The sequence below is a fragment of the Ambystoma mexicanum genome, chromosome 3q (genome assembly GCF_040938575.1).
Source record: "Ambystoma mexicanum isolate Mex_15411 chromosome 3q, UKY_AmexF1_1, whole genome shotgun sequence".
Classification (NCBI taxonomy): domain Eukaryota; kingdom Metazoa; phylum Chordata; class Amphibia; order Caudata; family Ambystomatidae; genus Ambystoma; species Ambystoma mexicanum.
The window spans coordinates 308,463,579-308,481,841 of NC_090926.1; positions in this window are offsets into that span (position 1 = coordinate 308,463,579).

Consider the following 18,263-nt stretch of genomic DNA (forward strand, 5'->3'; position numbering starts at 1 on the left):
GGCAAGTCCTGCGGCTCACTCTGTGATGTTGCCGGCCAGGGCATCATCGAACTCCATGTCGATGTCCCGGAGGCGGGACTCTGTCCTGGCCCCGAGGTCTCGCAGGGACAACCCCGTGTCCACCTCAAACTCCCTGCGAGCTTCCTCAAGGCACTCAGCCCGCCTCAACGCCCGACGCATGGAGAACTCCGCCCTGACCATGGTGAGCCGCTCCTCTTCCGCCCGCTGCCGCTCCGCACCTATCCGCTGGACCAACTGCTCCCACACGGAAGACACTGCCATCCCAGGGTTCTCCTGCCCTCCGGCCGATGCCTGCCCCTCTGATCTTGATGGCCCCGAGCCATGATGCCTCCCACGTCGAGCCTGCTGCTGCCTCCGACGCCACTGCCTCTGCCAGCACGACGGCATCCAGGCTGATGGAATCCACCGATGCCGTCGTGCACGTGCCCTGCCAGATGATGCCGGCACATCCTCCATCTGCAGGGGGACAGTTGCTGGTGTGTCCACCCCTGCTGGACCTTCGACTCCCGACTGTGGCAGGGATGGGGTCCCCACCGAGCTGGCTGCGTTGGTCGGGGCAGGTCCACAGGGGGCCCTGGTGGCATCTGGGCCGGAAGACGGCATGGAGCACGACTGGCGCATAGCCTCCACAGAGGAGGAGAGGGTCGCCAGAAGGCCACACACATGTAGGAAACCCCCGACCATGGCGGCTCCCAAATGGTTCACGTACGCACGGTGCTCTTCGTGATGATGTGCATGCTCCTCCCGGGAAGCATGCACCTCATCACGAATGCCAGCCGTGCGCAACGCGACACCAATCAGGACCCTCTCCACACGGCCAGGGGTCCCCCCGTCCGCAGGTAGAGGAGTGTCAGATGACATGGACATCTCCCCTACCTGCGGACGGGCCTGGGATGGGGCATCCCTGCTGGTGCATGGTGGTGCAGTCACAGTATCAGGGACAGTGACATGCACAGGCACCTCCACGGCGACCTGTGTTGCCTCCTGCCCCTGGCCTTGGACTGCACCACTTGCACCAGCGGGGATGCCCCCACCAGGCCCCATGTGTGGCTCAGTAGCGGCCTCCTCCCCCTCTGTGGAAACCACCAACCTGGATGTCTCCACGCCGTCTTCCGCCGGTGCAAGCCCCTGTGGGGGCTCACCCACCCCTTCCGCTGCAGCCGTGGCGGCATCCCCGCCGCTCTGCTCCACAGCGCCTTCTCCGCCCTCTTCTTCACTTGCCACTGTGTAGAGGGAGACATAGAACACAAGCATCAGGGTACTGTACAATGGTCCCCTAGACAGGAAGCAACAGCAGATGAGTGGCACTGTCATACATCACTTCCATCATGTCCCTCCACAACACATGGGTCAGTGCAGGCAAAACACATACAGTAACAGGCATGGCGCATGCCATGGACATTGGCATACATGACCAAGGGACTCATGATTCATGCAATGTTGGTTTTAAACTCACATGCATCATGGGTCTTGCCATCACATGCACACACCTCACCGTAGTTCCATCCATCTGGCCTCGTACACCACAGACGCAGTGGATACAAGGATGACTAGGCTGCATCAGTGAATCTGAACATTGTCACAGACATGTGTCATGCATCCATGGCAGTTACAAGTCACAGGCACGCAGGTCAGACACACACACATGGACACCATACGTGTACATGGGACCAGCACCCATCCCTCACCCCCACCCATGTCCAGGAACAGAGACTGCCATGCTTCCATGTGTCCATTCCGCACAGAGCCCCCCATGTTGCAATAGAACACATGCACCAACCATGTGGTTCACACATCACTGTACTCACATGCCTGACCATGATGTCCCTGCACACACACATACGTACATGGCCTATGTCACACATACAGGCAGGTATCAGACAACCAGCACACTGCAACATGCCCTGTCTCACACAGTAATGCTTGGCCACTTACCGGCCAACTCCAGATGGGTCTGCCTCCGAAGGATCTGGGCGTGGAGCGCTGGGTCTACGCGTTCCAGGACCCTCATCTGGATGTCACTCAGGCGTGCCCGGCCCCCCTCCGCGAGGCGCCGGGCCTTATTGAGGGTCCTGGACCTCAAGTCCTCCCAGCGCTTCTTGATGTGCTTGATGTCGCGGGTTGCCACCCCCTCCGCGTTGATGGCAACCACTACATCGTCCCAGATCCTCTCCCGTCCTTCCTTGTTGGCGCGTGGTCTTCCGAAGAGGGCATCATAATGCCCCAGGACATGCTCCACCAGGACACCAACTTCCTTCTCACTGAAGCTGGTGGCCCTCTGCCTCTCTGGCTGGGGGTCACCACTGGTCTCAGATGGTGCTTGCCCCGACATGGCGACCCCCGAGGCAGGCGTGGGTGGGCAACTGGGTCCTGGGGCTGGGCTGTGGAGCGATGGTATCCCAGTCGGGAGTCTACTGTTCCAGCAGGGGTGGACACAGCAACTGGACCCCTGCAGATGGCTGATGTGCAGGCACCAAATGGCAGGGCACGGTGGCAGCAGGCAGGCAGGCAGGCAGCAGCAGATGGCACGTGGGAGGCTGCTCGGGGCACTGGGGGGCAGTGATTCGGCCTTCTGGGCAGGAGCGTGGTCTTCCGTGTGTATTTGCGTGGCCAGCTTGATACGGAGTGATTTGGCACGTGAAAAATCTGCACGTCAGCGTGTAATTCGAGGAAAGGCCCTTAGCGCGTAAGCGCGTCTGCACGCATACGCATTTTCATTGGACCAAAGGCCCTCAGCGCGTGAGCGCATCTGTGACGTGTCGTGCGAGGGTGTATCCCTCTTTGCACGTGATGACAGAACACACGTGGATTTCAACCAATCGCGTGTGAAAGTTCACGGCACCCCGGAACACACGTACCCAGGCCAATCGCGTGTAGATTTTCTCGCGCACCCCTGAAATCCACGTACCCAGGCCAATCGCGTGTAGCATTTCTCGCGCACCCCTGTAATACACGTACCCAGGCCAATCGCGTGTACGCTCGCTCCCCTCCGATCACACGCGATGACACCCGAATACGGGAAACACGTGCACGGCAAAAGACGTGCACAGGCGTCAACGAGTCCGCCCACACGGAGGCGTCCCGCGGACAGCATAAAAGTGCGCGCAAACAACAAACGCGTATATACAGCGACGATGAATGCCCCATTTGTTGCTGCACTGATCGTGGGACACCGCAGGAGGAGGAGAATAGCCAGGGCACGCATTTTTGCACCACGGACAAGCCTTTTTGGGATGCCTGACGACCAGGTCTACGGCAGGTATAGGTTTCCACCCCATATCATCCTAGACCTGGTCAGGGAGTGGGAAGATGACCTCACATCCCCCACCCTTTGCTCCCAAGCATTGAGCCCCTTGGAGAAGCTGCTCAATGTCTTGCATTTTATGGCCACTGGGTCGTTTCAGCGGACCACTACCATATTGGGGGGGGTCTCACAGGCCACGCAGTCACGCTGCCTACATCAGGTACTGGCAATCATGACAGCGCGCCCCTCAGTCCGCAGGCACATATACATGCCCAGAACACCCGCAGAAAGGCAGGCCGTTGTCCTGGATTTTTTCAGGGTGGCACACTTCCCCAAAGTGCTCGGTGCCATAGATTGCACCCATGTGGCCCTACGTCCACCTAGGGCCACTGAGCACATCTACCGAAACCGCAAGCACTGGCATTCCATCAATGTACAGGTGGTATGCGATGCAAAGGGAATCATCACCTCTGTCTATGCAAACTACACTGGCTCCACCCATGACAGTTTCATATACAGAATGTCCGCCCTGAGCCGGGCCCTGGAAGCTGGGCAGCATGGCGACACATGGCTCCTAGCTGAGTACAAATGCCCTTGCACATGCATGCAAGTCACACACAGACAAATATCCCAACCCTAATAATCTCAATTATTATCACCTCCCCAGGGGACAGTGCCTACCCTCTGAGCAAAAACATGATGACGCCAATCCGGAACCCCACCACACCACCCCAGGTAAGATACAACGCCGCCCATATTGCAACCAGGGGCATAGTGGAGCGCACATTCGGAGTGCTCAAGTCACGTTTCCGCTCCCTTGACCGCTCTGGTGGGCAACTACTCTATGCACCACCAGTAGTGTGCAGGATCATTGTGGCAGCATGTGTCCTGCACAATGTTGCAACATGGCAGGGCGTCCCGGTGGACATGGTGGTGCCCCCACATCCACAACCACAGGCACAGGCGCTGCCCATGGGAGGGGACAGGGCACGTGGCGAGGAAGCCCGGACCCAGCTTGTGGCCACATTTTTCACCTAAACTCCCACCCCTGCGGAGTGCACACAGGCCTGGCACATACCAGGTGACAATCGATGATGACAAAGTGACAGTCAACTGTCACAACCCTACCACCCTGAGATAGTTGCCATGGAAGTGCCACATCGTCTGAATCCCTAGCTACTTAAACACAAGCTATCCTGTGCAACCAAAATGCACACATATGACATGTGACATGACATGGGCCATACACAAGTATTCCAAGGCGCAATGAGGCAGGGGGGGGGGAACAAGGGAACACAGAGAACGGTACTACTAGGCCAGGTGTCATTGAGATTGTGCAAGTGCAGGGGTAGGGGGAAGGGAAAAGTGCAAGGGGAAGGGTGGGGGGGAGTCCAGTACAGGGGAAGTAGGCTAAAAGAATAATACATAGGTCGCCTGGTGGCAACTGCAAAGGTAAGTGCAGACAAGTGCTGGGAAGGGAGGGCTGTAGGGATAGAGAGACAGTACTGCAGTGCAGGGGTTGCCAGGGTGGCAGTGCAAGTGGACAGTGGCTGGGCCAGGGACCGAGGTTGGTGAGAGTGTCCCAGTAGCAGCTCCTGTGCAGTTCCAGTGAAGAATTCTGCAAGGGAGAGGCAGAGAGTAAGCAGAAGCAAAGAGGAAGGTCTTGAGGTGCTTCCAGAACTGGAGATGGTTCCCCTCAAGTTCAAGTCAGGCAGGAAGTCTGTTCCAGGGGGAGGGCCCTGCTGCGGAGAGAAACCTACCCCCAGCTAGTTGCTCTGAGAAGCGGATGACCTGGACATGCAAGGTGTGCATCACACACACCTGCAAAACAGGCCATGGCCATCACTGTCATGTCAGTCAAACCCTCCCAAACATCAACATGACATGGCAAGCAATACCCATACACTGACGCAGTAACAATAAGGTACACATTGCCATGTCCTAAATGTACAGTGGCATCGGACAATGATGCCTGACCCGGAATCAGATGAAATGACAGACCAACAAAATGTCCCACCCAAAATAAGTCGTTTCCAAATGCATTGCAACAGTCGTAGACGTAACATGACAATGAATGCCTGTCTATATGCACATTATGCATTGCAAAATCAACACTGCAGCTCATGTGTGCAGTGTCCCACTCCTGCATCACACTGCTCAGCGCACAGCACAGTGAACAGCCATTGCGTGTGATGCACACCCTGAGCATCACATCTAAGTGACAGACTACATCAAACATCAAATTTGGCATGTACTGGAACCATAATCGGTCACAGAACATGTGCTGCCGGGACACAGTGGGCACCAGAAGGCAAACAGTGTACACGTGGATATGCAAGGGTGGGAGTACATGGAGTGCATCCGAGTGCAAGTGTGTGGTTCTGCAGGGACATGCACTCCACATATGCATGTGCACTCAAGTGACCATCAGTGTTCCCTACACATCACATGTGAACATCCACCATGTGTACACCCCAGCATGTCAAACCACAACTATCCCCTCGCACCTGAAAGGAAAACACAACACATGAACAGGCATTGATCAGCAGAACACAACATGTACATAGGACAACAACATTACAATGTCAGAGCTCCCATCACACTGCAGGGCAATGCAACTATCAACAACAACCCCCCCTCCCGCGCAAATGACCATGACCCACTGAACAACTGCACCTGGGTCATGGAGCCTCCAACCCTCATTTCCACCTGGCCACAGGATCACCTTTACCCTTCGTGTCCATCTCCCACCTTGTGTGTAAAAAGATGCCTGAACCCTCAGAATCCACACTCATTTCCAAAATCACAAAATCCAAGGCATGAAAACAAACCCAAACACCCTCCAGTAGATGACTTGACGTAGCAGTACCTCACAAACGCCAAGTACTACCACAATGATGCAACAACCAAGGTAGCACAGCAGAACAATGTCACGACAGGATGTGAGACATGTGTGGTACATGACATAGGATGATGCACCATGAATGGATGTGTACTGTCACAGGTCCCCTGTACAGGCGCGGGAGTCTCATGAAACAACCACCCACACCATGTCCCGGGTGCCTGCAAGGTCAAACTCACACAGGCCCCTGAGATCATGGTGGGGAATGAGGTTCAGGGATATGCAGTCGGGACAGGTGTAGACACACTGGATGACTGGAATGAGTGGCAGGTGAGGGGAGGAGGAATGACACATGAAACTAGGGAATGCACGAAAATGTACAACCTGCATGAACACATACACAATCCAAACAAACTTGGACATCATTGTCATGGCCTTCTGTAGTCCAGGCTCAGGAGTGGTACGAACCAACCACCCCCTCTAGGGTTTTGGCGCCTGCAAGTTCGGGGCTTACACAGGCATCCGCAACCCCAGTGGGGAAAGAGGGTCAGGGAACGTTGCTTGGATAGGCACGGGAAGCAGGAACACCGGGTAGAGGGTACAGGTTTCATAATTGCATAGGATCACGGGTGATTAGGGAAAAAAACATACCAAATAGGACCACACATACATCCATGCATCAGTACACTCCCCAGCAAGCCTATGCAGGGCAGTTTGTAAGGAAAACAACAAGACACTTAGCTCTGGTTTTGAGTGCTGGCCTCCTGCCTGCGCACTCTCAGGGCCGGTTACAGGAGCACTCCAATGCTGCAAAGAGAGACACAGTCAACAACCTGTATGTGCCAATTACACGAAAACACAACACAAAACATGCCCCATAGCAACAAACTACTCTACAAACAGACAATCAGTGCTCGATGCTTCGTACCCATATATAACATCACCCCTGTGACGGGTCATACACAGTCAATGCAGTAAGTCAGGCGCTGGTGGGTGCGTGGCAAATGGAACACCAATGTGTCACAATTCACACAACATGCAATGTTCCCTGGGTAAGCAGACAGACCCATATGGCAAGCCATGACTACAGAGCAAGTTGCGTACCACCATGACCAAAACAAAGTTGGCAGTGCATTTATCATGAAGTACGTGGAATAGACATGCACTGCACCCAAGTATGTCCCTTGCTGTATGTCCCTGTGAGCTGCCCCTTTCCATGTCTCGGAAGGCTACATGGTTGATACAAGTGCCTCAATGAACCTTGGTGTACCGCAGGGTATGTGCCACTGCCCCTGCATGTGTCCCAGACAACCCTACTATCAACAGCCATCAGTCCACAAACACATCTGAGCTGCATTGTGTGCTTCAACACCAATATTCGTCTAAGCTCACCCTCAGTGCTGTGACTAAGCCTGCATGTGCAACTCGCCTGGTGCAAGCTTTGCTGTGTCGTGGCCCCCCTGTGATGCTCACCTTGCCTGGAGTTCCTTGGAACATGTCAGCAGTTCTAGGATGTGGGTCTGCAATCACTGTGGCTCTGCTCGTGCACACATGTGCATGTGGGCACCAACAAACGAGTCAGGAATTCCGTCGTCCAATGGGCCATGTCTGCTGGCAAAGGTGCTCTGGTGCCTCATCCCCCTGCAGAAAGTGCATGAAACAAATGATTAAAGCATCAAAGTGATCTGTGTGTGTCTCATCAGGCATCTCATTACTTGACCATGTCAGAGAGTCACATCACAAATCACACCATCAGTCCGTCTTTGACTTCCAAAGTGTGGAACACTATCTACAGCATGAATTGCAACAGGCACGTGTACAGGAAAGAAATGAGACATAATACACAATGCATAGCAATCAATGTCCACATTAATCATGACACACCCCATCTAGCAAAAGCTGAACAGTGGACAATTACAACTAAATCATCCCCACTAGGGGTGTCAACACAAGTCACAAAGCACCAGACATCCCACAGATATGACAGTCCAAAGCCCTTGTGTAAAATTCTGTAACACCGAACCATCCTTGCGAGCCCATGGATAAGGGAGGCAGGAGTGGCATATGTGAGTCAAGGAACCCAAGCAGCAAACACATACACAAGACAACCATGAAGGGCCCAGCTGGAACAGACAGTGGATGCCTTCAAAAACCACAAGGCACCGCACTGTCACATGAAAGCACAATAGACTACAAATTTTAAACTAACTCAACTATTAACTAATTACACAAACTATGGAAAACCTACATTACCTATTTAAACTAACTATCAAACAGAAACTTAACTAACTAAACTAAAAGAAAAATCAAAAATGGCCACATACGACCCGGGGGGGAGGGGAGGCACCCAGGAGGGGGGAGGTACAGGGTGCTGCTCAACATCCACATGCGATGATGCTGAGCCAAAAAAAAATACCTCCATGGGCTCAACGCCTGCACAGCACGACCTATGTGGGAGATAGATGGTCGTCCGAGTCTGGCTCATCCCGGAAAGGAGGACGTGGCACAGTAGCCTGGCCACGCCTAGCCGCAGCTTGCCCCTCGTCGGCAGCAAGTCTGCCGGACAGGTGAGCCTGGTTCTGTGTGGCGATGTTACATAGGTCTGCATGCAGAACCTCACGTGATACACGTGCTTCCTCTTGCAAGGTAGCACGTGTAACACGGAGTTCCTCCTGCAAGGCCTGGCTGGACAACCGCTGCACCTCCCGGCAAGCCTGTAGCTCAGCCGAGATGGTGCGCTCAAGCTGTGCAAACCTCTCCTCTGCCTGCTGCCTCTGGGACATCATAAGGACACCCAGAGTGGATCTGAGGGAGGCATACTCCTCCCTCAGGGCATCCATGTGCGCCTCTGCGTGAGCAGCAATTGCTTGACGCAGAGACGACATTTCAGCCTGGCGTGCCCTGTCTGAGGCCGCCATGCCCAGCCTGAGCGAGCGGGCCGTGGACCGTGCCGCCTGCTGCTGGAGAAGCACCTGCCTAGCAGGGGGGAGCACAGATCGGGCCACACGCTCCATGCTGTCAGCGATGTTCTCCATTGCTGCCCCCTGCCGTTCAGAATTGGCAGTCATGTCTTGCTCCCACTCAGTATACAGCGGTTGCGCGCGGCGACCGCGTTGCCGGGCTTGACCCCTGCGGGACCCAAGGACCGGAGGTCCTCGCTGTGTTGGCACCGCCTGCGGCTGCACGACTACATGCCCCCGTCGACGTGATGTCCCAGGCACATCAGTGACTGGTGTGGAGGGTGACCCTGCGTCCCGATCCACCACGGGCGGAGGAACCAAGACTGTCTGATCCCTCAGTGCAGGTGTCGCAGACAGAGGAGTGTCCACATCAGAATCACTCACCCCTGACACATGGACTTGATGCTCATCCAACTCAACATGGACGTCAGAGTCGTCATCAAGGCTGGACTCATAGGCAGCCAGAGACAGGATGGACTGCAGCACTTGGGGGTTTTCGTGGCCTACCACCCCACGACCCCCACTAGTGCCGGGTTGATGTGGTCTTACCAACCCTGTGTCTGGCATGACAACACCATCCTCTGCATCCATTGCGTCATCACCTGAAAAATAGAGAGGAAAAGGTCACTACACATGTCAGAAGCACACAACACACACACACACCGACAGCAAAGGCATCCGGCAGACATGTGACACACAACATATGACCTGGCATGCATGCTGGGTCTACTTTGAATAGCTACTGTGATCAGACCTGTTGAAAGGTGGCAGTTTGCATGGAAGTGGGTCTATGCAGTGCAGAAAATGTGTACGCCACTCACTACCTACATGTACAAGCACTCCATGGTGTGTGCCAGAATTTGTGAAGGCAGTGCAATGTCAAATTCAGACATCACGTGCATTGTGTATTCAATGTGTACCATGTCTAGCAGCCAAGCACCCCTCCACCCCAGTACCAAAGCAGGGATGCCTAGCATGGTATCAAAAGGCTGCCCATACACCTGTGTATTGACAAGCAGTGTTGACTGGCATCAACAGCTTAATGTGATTCAAATTACAACACTGCAAATGATGCTGGGACAGTGGGCAGGACACATGATGGAAGATCCGGAGGCCAGCCACGTGTGAAGAAGACACGACAAGAGTTGGACAGAGTCATTGGCCATTGAACAGGCTGAGGCCTGTGAGCCACACAGATTGTCAGAGCCTAAACATGTGTGCAACGCAGGACTGAGCCACAGTTGACATGGGGAGGCCGATAATATGGCAGGCAATGTATGTAACCAAGGACTCATATTACAGTGATCATCCAGTCAAGGACACATAGGGGCATGCGTGCAATGCACATGGAGCATGAATGGGCACTCATGTCCCTGCGAGACATCTGACCCATGCACAGTACAAGTGGGATACCCTGCATCGAGTACTAAGGCTGTACCACACGGCATATGTCTGGCAGTTTCTAAGCTGGAAGTTAGCATCTACACAGGACACATGAACAAGAAACTACACATTGGCAAGAATGTAGCAGACCAGTGCAAAGGTGGAATTGGGGTGCAGAGTGGCGGAGGAGGGGCAAGGGAGCATGCCCACATGGAGTCCCGCATGCAGGCAGAGGAGACATGCATGACGGTAGCATTGCATTACTTACACATCAGAACCATGTACACGTCACATGTAGCAGCAATCATGCACAACACATCCCACAAGTGAAACACACACGTCCTCAACAACTACGCATCAACACTCACTGGACTGGGCATCAAAGTCCAGCATCTCTCCCACACCTTCGACCAATTCTGGTGGTATGAACTCCGCAACGAGAGCCTCATGCGGAGTGAGTTCTTCCTCCTCTGGTGCAGGCCCACCGCCAGTCACCAGAGTCAAGTTGTAATTTGAGGCACGCTTAGCCTTAGTGCTGCGCTTGATGTAATTCCAGCGCTTTTTGCACTCCTGCGCCGTGCGCACCTCATGGCCGAATGAACTGACATGTTCCGCAACATGCTTCCAGTGGGTGTCACGTTGGGCAGCCGTAGTCTGACTATTGGCACCCACTAGCATGTCACGGCTGTGTCCCTGCACGTAGTCCACGAGGAAGTCCAGTTCCTGCTTACAGAAAGGCTTCTTCCTCGACGTGCAGGAGGTCGTGGCTGTGTGTGGGGTCCCAGCCTGTGCTGCAGGTGCAACCTTCCTCCTCTTGGACTGTGGCGCAGACCCTGGCTGGCTAATGCCGCCCTGACCAGTATGGCCAGTGGGTTCGGTGGATTGAGCCGAGGGAGTGGCAGGTGGAGGGATGACCAAAGGCCTGACTTGTGTCAGTGGCAGCTGGGTGCCCACTAATGGACCCTGCGCAGCAACATCAGCTGTGGCAGGGTCATTGACCGCAACGGTCCTGGTTGGCAGACTCACAACCGGGGTGCTGTTGGGTGCATCTGCCCCTGCACTTGCCAACACCCGGCTGTTCGGGGCAGCAGATGACATGACTGCCCCAGGGACACGTGTCTTGGTCTGAGCAGCCCGGCGTGCCCCTATGGTTTCCCCCCTGGCCTGTTGGAGATCTACCAAGGGCTCTTCAAGTGCCAACGCAGCCTGCGCTGGCAGACCCTGAGCCTGGGTGGCGGTGTCCACAGCTGCACCTGCAGCTACCGCTACCCTTGGGCCCGTGGCAGTCGATGGAACGGACTGCCGGGTCATACGGGTGCCAGTGCCAGATGCAGGAGCTGCATCCCCCGGAACCACAGGGGGTGGTGGCATGGCTGCACCAACACATGGCACAACATTGTGCTCAAGTGGCGCACCCCTGCCTCTTCCCCCTCTGTGGCTGCCCTGGACACCCTGGAGTCCCCCTACTCCCTGGTCACCACGGCCACGTCCCCGACCATGCCCGCCACGAGGAGTACGCCCAGCTGAGGCGCCCCTCACCTTTGGTGGCCTCCCAACCATGGCACAGATGTAATAGTGCTGGCACAGATGGAGTGGTGCCAATGGGAGGTGTACAGCACAATTGACCTGGGCAATTGGGGTGAAGGGGGTGGGAAGCAAGATGTTAACAGCCCCCCTGCACCTGCAAGGCTGTATGTGACCCCGGTGATGTGGTGACGGGTCACGCAACGCTCAGGCACCCCAAAACTGCAGTAAAACCGTGCACGCAACCCTGCAGCCTACGTGCGTGGATTTAACCTCCCGCAGTACGCGGTGGCACCCAGTAACACGAATAACGCGTACGCGTGGGACACGCAGGCTACGATGACATCGAAAATGGGTGCAATACACAGGGGCACCCGCAGTGGGAAAAGGAGCGTTTGCGACTCACCGTCTGACTAGCGCGATGCAGAAAAACACGCGTAGCCAATACCCCCGCCAAAAGAAGAGATACGTCCTTGAGAGCTGTGAAGTAGATGGCGCGCGAAACAACTGGAAGCAGCAACACACGTCGGTCTCCACGGAAGGCACGTACAGCGAACTGCTGGGCCCGCTCACCTTTAACCCGTGCTGAGGGAAACGCACGCGCGCGTCACATCACATGCGGACGTGCAGTTTTTCACGTGCGATTACGCGCATTACACGCGGACGTGCAGATTTCAAGCGCGATTACGCGCATTACACGCGGACGTGCAGTTCTTCACGCGCGATTACGCGCATTACACGCGGACGTGCAGTATTCCACACGCGATTACGCGCATTACACGCGGACGTGCAGTTTTCCACACGCGATTAGCCTGGGTACGTGTGTTTCCGGGTGCGCGGGTAGTTCCACACGCGATTGGCCTGGGTACATGTATTACAGGGGTGCGCGAGAAAATCTACACGCGATTGGCCTGGGTACGTGGATTTCAGGGGTGCGCGAGAAAATCTACACGCGATTGGCCTGGGTACGTGTGTTCCGGGGTGCCGTGAACTTTCACACGCGATTGGTTGAAATCCACATGTGTTCTGTCATCACGTGCAAAGAGGGATACACCCTCACACGACACGTCACAGACGCGCTCACGCGCTGAGGGCCTTTGGTCCAATGAAAATGCGTATGCGTGCAGATGCGCTTACGCGCTAAGGGCCTTTCCTCGAATTACACGCTGACGTGCAGATTTTTCACGTGCCAAATCACTCCGTATCAAGCTGGCCACGCAAATACACACGGAAGACCACGCTCCTGCCCAGAAGGCCGAATCACTGCCCCCCAGTGCCCCGAGCAGCCTCCCACGTGCCATCTGCTGCTGCCTGCCTGCCTGCCTGCCTGCCTGCTGCCACCGTGCCCTGCCATTTGGTGCCTGCACATCAGCCATCTGCAGGGGTCCAGTTGCTGTGTCCACCCCTGCTGGAACAGTAGACTCCCGACTGGGATACCATCGCTCCACAGCCCAGCCCCAGGACCCAGTTGCCCACCCACGCCTGCCTCGGGGGTCGCCATGTCGGGGCAAGCACCATCTGAGACCAGTGGCGACCCCCAGCCAGAGAGACAGAGGGCCACCAGCTTCAGTGAGAAGGAAGTTGGTGTCCTGGTGGAGCATGTCCTGGGGCATTATGATGCCCTCTTCGGAAGACCACGCGCCAACAAGGAAGGACGGGAGAGGATCTGGGACGATGTAGTGGTTGCCATCAACGCGGAGGGGGTGGCAACCCGCGACATCAAGCACATCAAGAAGCGCTGGGAGGACTTGAGGTCCAGGACCCTCAATAAGGCCCGGCGCCTCGCGGAGGGGGGCCGGGCACGCCTGAGTGACATCCAGTTGAGGGTCCTGGAACGCGTAGACCCAGCGCTCCACGCCCAGATCCTTCGGAGGCAGACCCATCTGGAGTTGGCCGGTAAGTGGCCAAGCATTACTGTGTGAGACAGGGCATGTTGCAGTGTGCTGGTTGTCTGATACCTGCCTGTATGTGTGACATAGGCCATGTACGTATGTGTGTGTGCAGGGACATCATGGTCAGGCATGTGAGTACAGTGATGTGTGAACCACATGGTTGGTGCATGTGTTCTATTGCAACATGGGGGGCTCTGTGCGGAATGGACACATGGAAGCATGGCAGTCTCTGTTCCTGGACATGGGTGGGGGTGAGGGATGGGTGCTGGTCCCATGTACACGTATGGTGTCCATGTGTGTGTGTCTGACCTGCGTGTCTGTGACTTGTAAATGCCATGGATGCATGACACATGTCTGTGACAATGTTCAGATTCACTGATGCAGCCTAGTCATCCTTGTATCCACTGCCTCTGTGGTGTACGAGGCCAGATGGATGGAACTACGGTGAGGTGTGTGCATGTGATGGCAAGACCCATGATGCATGTGAGTTTAAAACCAACATTGTATGAATCATGAGTCCCTTGGTCATGTATGCCAATGTCCATGGCATGCGCCATGCCTGTTACTGTATGTGTTTTGCCTGCACTGACCCATGTGTTGTGGAGGGACATGATGGAAGTGATGTATGACAGTGCCACTAATCTGCTGTTGCTTCCTGTCTAGGGGACCATTGTACAGTACCCTGATGCTTGTGTTCTATGTCTCCCTCTACACAGTGGCAAGTGAAGAAGAGGGCGGAGAAGGCGCTGTGGAGCAGAGCGGCGGGGATGCCGCCACGGCTGCAGCGGAAGGGGTGGGTGAGCCCCCACAGGGGCTTGCACCGGCGGAAGACGGCGTGGAGACATCCAGGTTGGTGGTTTCCACAGAGGGGGAGGAGGCCGCTACTGAGCCACACATGGGGCCTGGTGGGGGCATCCCCGCTGGTGCAAGTGGTGCAGTCCAGGGCCAGGGGCAGGAGGCAGCACAGGTCGCCGTGGAGGTGCCTGTGCATGTCACTGTCCCTGACACTGTGACTGCACCACCATGCACCAGCAGGGATGCCCCATCCCAGGCCCGTCCGCAGGTAGGGGAGATGTCCATGTCATCTGACACTCCTCTACCTGCGGACGAGGGGACCCCTGGCCGTGTGGAGAGGGTCCTGATTGGTGTCGCATTGCGCACGGCTGGCATTCGTGATGAGGTGCATGCTTCCCGGGAGGAGCATGCACATCATCACGAAGAGCACCGTGCGTACGTGAACCATTTGGGAGCCGCCATGGTCGGGGGTTTCCTACATGTGTGTGGCCTTCTGGCGACCCTCTCCTCCTCTGTGGGGGCTATGCGCCAGTCGTGCTCCATGCCGTCTTCCGGCCCAGATGCCACCAGGGCCCCCTGTGGACCTGCCCCGACCAACGCAGCCAGCTCGGTGGGGACCCCATCCCTGCCACAGTCGGGAGTCGAAGGTCCAGCAGGGGTGGACACACCAGCAACTGTCCCCCTGCCGATGGAGGATGTGCCGGCATCATCTGGCAGGGCACGTGCACGACGGCATCGGTGGATTCCATCAGCCTGGATGCCGTCGTGCTGGCAGAGGCAGTGGCGTCGAAGGCAGCAGCAGGCTCGACGTGGGAGGCATCATGGCTCGGGGCCATCAAGATCAGAGGGGCAGGCATCGGCCGGAGGGCAGGAGAACCCTGGGATGGCAGTGTCTTCCGTGTGGGAGCAGTTGGTCCAGCGGATAGGTGCGGAGCGGCAGCGGGCGGAAGAGGAGCGGCTCACCATGGTCAGGGCGGAGTTCTCCATGCGTCGGGCGTTGAGGCGGGCTGAGTGCCTCGAGGAAGCTCGCAGGGAGTTTGAGGTGGACACGGGGTTGTCCCTGCGAGACCTCGGGGCCAGGACAGAGTCCCGCCTCCGGGACATCGACATGGAGTTCGATGATGCCCTGGCCGGCAACATCACAGAGTGAGCCGCAGGACTTGCCCGCTGCCATTGTATATAATTCTTTAGTTAGTTAGTGTTAGGTTTCCTTTATTTTTTAAGTTTTTTTTGGACCGCTCGGACAATGGCCACTTTTCTGTATATATTTTTTTTATTAGTTAGTAGTAGTAGGTTTTATTTATGGTGTTGGGCTCATGGACCCTGGGATCTTCTTGTACATAGTTTGATGTTTGGAAAACATTTGTTGGATTTATATTTCTGTTCACCATGAGGCAATGGTTTTTCCTTATTTTTTCCCCCCATTATTTTGCTTTGGACTACATTAGTTTTTGGATTCCTTTGTTTTTTGATTTTTTCTATTACTTCTCGGACATGGACCATTTGTTTTGTCATCCCCATTGTTGTGTGTTTTTTTTCTTTACTTCATTATCATCTTTAATACATATATTTATTACTTACATTTGTGGTATTTTCTCATTGGTTTCATGCATGTCATGATATGGGTTTTGACATTCACTTGCACCCATTGTGTATGTGTGTGTGACGGACATGTGTTCATTTACATACTTGCCATTGGGGTTGTATCATGTAATTGCATCTACTATGTGGGTGGATGCAATCCTTGGCTGGGTGTTTGTGCTGGGTATACTGCCCATTACTGCCATGATTGCGTTTCGTCAGGACCTGGGGGCAGGGGGACATGAGTGGGGGCCTGCTGGGGGGTGGGGGTGCAAGGGGACATGGTTGGGGGCCTGCTGGCAGGTGCCCCACAGTGCTGGGGGGTGGGGGTGCAAGGGGACATGAGTGGGGGCCTGCTGGGGGGTGGGGGTGCAAGGGGACATGGTTGGGGGCCTGCTGGCAGGTGCCCCACAGTGCTGGGGGGTGGGGGTGCAAGGGGACATGAGTGGGGGCCTGCTGGGGGGTGGGGGTGCAAGGGGACATGGTTGGGGGCCTGCTGGCAGGTGCCCCACAGTGCTGGGGGGTGGGGGTGCAAGGGGACATGGTTGGGGGCCTGCTGGCAGGTGCCCCACAGTGCTGGGGGGTGGGGGTGCAAGGGGACATGAGTGGGGGCCTGCTGGGGGGTGGGGGTGCAAGGGGACATGGTTGGGGGCCTGCTGGCAGGTGCCCCACAGTGCTGGGGGGTGGGGGTGCAAGGGGACATGAGTGGGGGCCTGCTGGAGGGTGGGGGTGCAAGGGGACATGTGGCTTGGCTGGGGGGCATGCCCATGGTGGATGGGCTGCCTGCGGGACATGACCAGGGGTGCAGGGTAGTCCCCTGTGGTGTGGGCTACCTGCAGAGGTCGTGGAGGGGGTAGAGGGGAGACCTGGGAGGACCCACACAACGGCAATTCACCTCTTCAACTTCCCGCACACCCACGTAATACACTGCCCCACTCGCACAGGCCCAATCGCGTGTAGAATTTCTCGCGCACCCCTGAAATCCACGTACCCAGGCCAATCGCATGTAGAATTTCTCGCGCACCCCTGAAATACACGCGCACAGGCTATTCACGTGTGGAACTTCACGCGCACCCCTGAAATACACGCGCCCAGGCTATTCGCGTGTAGAATTTCTCGCGCACCCCTGAAATACACGCGCCCAGGCTATTCGCGTGTAGAATTTCTCGCGCACCCCTGAAATACACGCGCCCAGGCTATTCGCGTGTAGAATTTCTCGCGCACCCCTGAAATACACGCGCCCAGGCTATTCGCGTGTGGAACTTCACGCGCACCCCTGAAATACACGCGCCCAGGCTATTCGCGTGTAGAATTTCTCACGCACCCCTGAAATACACGCGCCCAGGCTATTCGCGTGTAGAATTTCTCGCGCACCCCTGAAATACACGCGCCCAGGCTATTCGCGTGTGGAACTTCACGCGAACCCCTGGAATACACGTAGCACGCTCCCCCAGGCCCGATCGCGTGAAAAAGTTCACGCGAACCCCTGAAATACACGTAGCCCGCTCCCCCAGGCCCGATCGCGTGAAAAAGTTCACGCGAACCCCTGAAATACACGTAGCCCGCTCCCCCAGGCCCGATCGCGTGAATAAGTTCACGCGAACCCCTGAAATACACGTAGCCCGCTCCCCCAGGCCCGATCGCGTGAAAAAGTTCACGCGAACCCCTGAAATACACGTAGCACGCTCCCCCAGGCCCGATCGCGTGAGTGACTTCACGTGAACCCCTGGAATACACGTAGCCCGCTTGCCGTGCTGGTACAGGGTTAGCGCAGCCCTTTGCGCTGGATTGGGGATTTTGATGGCTTTTCCCTGCGCGGAAGGCGTTCTTGGGGGCATAACTGGCGCTGCTGCAAGGTCGCTGCGCCACTATGCGCCACGGCTGGTTTTGGTGGCTGGAATCCATGAATACGCTGTACGCGGAAATGGGTTTTGGCGCACGCGGCTGGCGCAGGGATTCGCACGCGCACACTGTGCGCCAGCCGCGTGCGCCACTTGTGCGCTGAATTCTATGAATTACCC